Genomic DNA, 5,000 nt, shown 5'->3' with positions numbered 1-5,000 from the left:
GCAAAGGAACCAAGAGGGCCGAAAGATTTAATGCTAATCAGAAGTCCTACCTTAAGGCTTTAACAAAAGCCTGGGTCACTAGGAGAAAGCTAAAACCTAATTCGGTCGCCGGTTCAGACTTTTCACTACAACGGAAGTTCTTTCTGCCCAACAAATTTTGTCTTTCTTTTCACGTTTGGCAGGAAAACTGCGACAGCAAGTGCAGGTAATGGAGCAAGATGTGCTTACTGTGGATGAACAAGTGAATTTCACCTCAGCAAGTGACTCTGTGCTTTAGTCCCTGCACCACATCAGCCACCCTACTCAAGTTGTAGACCAGTACAATGTTTGCGCTTTGGTGAAATGCGAGGGGCTCCTTCAGGTGCTATGTGAGGGGTTGGAGCTGGAAGTCCCATCCATCCCCAGCGGTTCGAAGGAAAGCGCCTTACATAGCTGTCCTTCAAGAAGTTGTAGATACTTGCCCTTGTTCGTTAAAATAAAGGGCCCTGAATACTAGAAAGTTTAATCAGACTACGGCAACCGTGACAGAACAAATTTTTGATCACAGGGATGCAGCTAGTTCATGGTTATTCCAGCTCATTCAACTAAAAGGGGAACGTAATATTAGCCATCCAGGACTGATCTTTAAGAAATGTTAAAAGAGTGGCCTTTAAAAGATGCACAGAATTACATAAGGTGGTTTTTGGGTATCTAGTTGGTCATATTTTACATAGAGGGCTGTGATCAGCTGCTATGAATGATCCCTTATTTGGTGTGCCATTGTTTAAAGTAAAGAAAAAGAATGAAATTACTGAAATCAGTTTGCCTTTATGTGCTAGTGGGTAAATGTGAAATCTTAAACTTTTTGAAACTCAAGTGCAAAGCCATTTTCTTCTTTTGATGTGTTTTTCGACTATGCCGTTGTCATACTTGTTCCTTGAACTCCCTATTATTAGTAAAAATACCGTTATTTTTCTCTGTTCCATTTTGTGGCCTTCAATAACGAAAACTTGAACATTTGAACAAAATCGTCATATGGATTAATCGAGAGAGATTTTATTGCGGAGTGGTGGTAAAGGCAGGTGAATAATCTTCTGAACAGAAACATTTCTTTTAATTACCTTTCACAACAACTCCTTAGTTAATTGCACAGAATTGTCTTGCAACCGTGTGCCCTTCCATTCCACTTCGACATCACGTCACGCAATGAATGTAACAAATTTCCCTCAGGCGTAAAAGACACAGAAATGTTCCTGCACCCTAAAATGGTAGCTAAATCGGAATTAATGTCATCTCATCATATATATCTTTTTAAAAATGGTGATAGCTGGTAGAAAGAAGTAGAAAGAAACAGTTTACAGCGTGTGTAACGTCGTTTGGAAATCGCCGTCCCGATCAGCGTAGAAAAGAAACAATACTTCATCACCTACTTTAACCTTGCCAAAACTTAAAAGGTTATCACTCCCCAGCAATCTTATCATAGTACAGTAATCTTTGGGCGTTCAGAATAGCGAAAAAAGTATTTTCGTTGGCAGAGTTTCGGTTCTTGACGAGGCCGTGGTTCGGAGAAGGCAACTTCCGTATTAATTTCAAGAATGGTCGCGATGCAAAAATTGGGTTCACGTTTTTGTCTCTCGACAGGACACTTTTGTCAGGCCGCGGAGGAATTTTTAACTCAGCATGGCACAAAGAATGCACTTCAACGAAATACTAGTTTCAACGTCAAATTACATGTGCCAGTAGGCTTTTGGGGGGTGTGCAATTTAGATAAATTGACTCATTCGCTCAACCGTTTGTACAGATATTTACTAGCAGCTTTTCCAAAATAAATGTATGCTTTGGAAAGACCACGAAATGTGTTACAATATGCCCAAATTGCATTGATAGCTGTGATCGCATTTGTGTCCACGAGCGATAACAAAATGCACCATTTTACTCTCTTTCCGGAAGTGACAGGGCGCTAAGATGGCGTTTTTGGAACTTCCCTCGATTTCGGAAAAAATTAAGCGCTACGACATCTTTGGATACTATTTCCGAAAATAACTCGTTATATAGGTGTTAAAAGAAATTTGAAATTTGACGAGTGGCCACGGATTCTCGATATTTACAGAAATTGGCTCTTAAGCGTTTGATGACTCTCTCGTTTTGTGTTCACTTATCCCAGACTCTGGTGGTACTTCCTGACATCCATGCGCCATTGTTAACCTCCTACCGGTTTCTGATCTGTGCATTTCGGACAACTTCACCTCTCATGGCGGTCTATGTTGTGTGCTTGTCTAAACGGTCTTTGGCAGTAGTGGCAGAAATGAGCCATACGCTCACCCAAAGGGATTGCTCCAAATGAGCATTGCGTGCTTGGCGTCTGCCTTTATACACATTTTGAGCCACAGAGCGATTGGTCCTCGCAGTTACTCCCTGAATTTGATTTAAGCAGGGTTGCTTGGAATTACTCTCTCAATTTGAGTTACTCCGGTATGCTCGGAGTTACTCCACCAAAATGAGTAGAGTCCAAATTCTGACGTTTGGAGCGTTAGCCCTTCGTCAGAGCGAATCCAAAAAAGGTCTTGGGTCTCCTGTTCAGAAATCTTTGGATTTAAAAATACTAGAGCACAAGGGTTGTGGTTGCAGCGGTTGAACAACGAATAAATAACGGGGGTACATTATCAACTCCGTTGATAAAACCAAATTTTTGTATACTACTTCCCCACCGACGCAGCACCACAGTTTCTTTAGAAACTACCCCCTTCTCTCACTGATCAGGTCTTACTCGGTGTTGACTTATTTTGAGTCACGGAACGAGTGAGTAACTGCCCCAATTTGAATTATTCAGGATTGCTCGGAGTTGCTCATAAGCTTGTCACAGTTGCTCATTTGTTCATTTTGCTCATGAGTTGCTTATCGGTTGCTCATTTTACTTGTGGGTTGCTCATCAGTTGCTTGAGTCTGTGGTATTCTTTTTTACCTTTTTCTCAATCAAAAAAGGATAATGCCTGGGATTTATGAAGAGTACTGTACTCTCCCACCAACATAGCAAGGTTGTGTCCTTCATGTGGTAACTTTTTAAATGAATAACGGGTTGGATAGAAGGGTATTGTTGCTCATGCTTATGCTCATGAGCAAACCTATCAAACCTGTTATGCATTTAAAAGGTTACCACATGGAAACGCTGTACGTGTGTTTATGTTTATAAAGTGACCGTCCAAGTGAAAAGGATGCTTAACCAAAAAGCGTTTGTGTTTGAAATGCGTTTGAAACATGTTTGAAATTGTTTGAAACCCAATGTGTTTGAAACAAAGGAAAAGGTGTTTATCTGTGTTTGAAACGCCAACCGGTGCTTCATCTGTCAACAGTGAACAAAATTATTACTGTCCCAGCAAATTATTTCAGCAGAGAATGCATTGAGTAATTTTCCGTTTAATTTGTTTCTTAAAAGTACCCTATTGTTTTAATCAGAAAACAACGTGGATGAGTTACTGAGAAGCATACAGCTATTCAATTAACGCGGATCAAATCATAAAGCTACAAGACAAGACTGCAAGTTTATGTGGGATTTTTTGCTAAACAAATTCATTAAAATCAGCTATGCCTTGCCCGTACAGCACTTCTTCGACCTCCCTGTAAAAAGCGGCAAGTCTGGGGGTTCTTCCTCACTGTCATGAGTTCGATTTAGCTGTACAAGAAAACACCAGTGAGCTGTATTCAGTTCCTGTGTTAACTGATTAAATAGGAAACGTAAGCAGCAACTTGCCATTATTTTAACTCGTAGCACTTCTACAGGAACGGCGAACTACCCAGGAACCAAATTGGTGGGAGTCGCGCTCAAGTTAAGAAAACTGAATGAAAAATTTGCCGTCGTGTGTTCACTTTCTCAACAAAACCTTGAATTTGGTCATTTCACTTTGATTTTTTGCAGAGGACGGCGAAGAAATAAACCAAAATTTAAATCGCACATGGAAACTACTGTTTTTGCTCATTAAACCTTTTTGTTGTTGCATTTTCGCTGCCGTCGCTGTTGTAGTTGCTTAGCTCCCTAATAGTTATGAATGCAGCTACCTGACTTAAATGGTACCGACACAAAAATAGAATTTTATCATGAAACACTATTAACAGCTACCGCTGGGGATCAAACGTATTTAATTTTCTTCACTACTGCTTGAATAGAAGATTTTTTTACTTTTCTACTCGGTAAAAGCTGTTAAAGCGGCATAAAATTAACATACGTGTATGCACATAGAGTCCATGAGTTTCGAGTGAGTTAAATGCTGATTATAAAAATACCTTGAAGAAAAATATTGACGAACATAATTCTTACAAACTTGACTGTGTAAAATTGGGACAAAAATGAAATCTTTTTAAGAATAATCGGACCCCCTCATTCCTCGCACTGCGAATGTTTGACGTGAGGGGGTGGGGAATTTAAAGTTCCTTACCAACATCCAGGCCCAACAACGCAGTTTAAACTGTGGGAGTTTATGATGCCGTCGCAACCTTGACAGGCGTGCTTCATAACTTGACGGCGCTTCTTCCTCATCATCAGTCATAATCTCAAAGCGAGGTCCGGGGTTAGCTAGACAAAACAATAAAATTGCTTAAAACTAGTTCCTGATCATCACAAGCGGAATTAGAGAAGCTTGATTCCAGGCGTCTTCTTGAGTAACTCACTCCCCTGAGTATGCAACCTGAGGAGACGGGGATGATATTCAGGATAAAATTACCATACCTTTTCTTTTCGTCCCCGATGTTGAGACAAGTGAGTTCTTGGCTTTGGGTAAGTGTGGATCGACCCAGAAAGTTGAACTTCTGAAGTAATGGAAATCTTCTTATTTCCTTCACCAATGTAACCAAAAGTAAAGTTACAATCTGCTGCTAGCTGGAGTTTGTCTGTGCATCTCTCCAATAAGTAGGCTTTTAATCTAGTAACACTGTCAAACAGAGGCACGTTTCGAACGCAATACGAATCGTGCTAGTTTTTGTTTTTCGCCTTTAAAACACGCAGACAGAATTAATGTGTACAGTGTTTT

General features: G+C 40.3%; 1 protein-coding gene across 4 annotated transcripts in view; it reads left to right on the top strand.

Annotated features, from left to right (window-relative positions):
- Nucleotides 1–5,000, top strand: part of LOC138053445 (WD repeat, SAM and U-box domain-containing protein 1-like) — a 73,862-nt gene that overhangs the window by 55,379 nt on the left and 13,483 nt on the right. The gene's annotated exons all lie outside the window — the stretch shown is intronic.

This window comes from Montipora capricornis, chromosome 1 (assembly GCF_036669925.1).
Source record: "Montipora capricornis isolate CH-2021 chromosome 1, ASM3666992v2, whole genome shotgun sequence".
Classification (NCBI taxonomy): Eukaryota; Metazoa; Cnidaria; class Anthozoa; order Scleractinia; family Acroporidae; genus Montipora; species Montipora capricornis.
The sequence above is the reverse complement of the archived record's forward strand: the minus strand, read 5'-3'. Positions and strand labels throughout refer to the sequence as shown.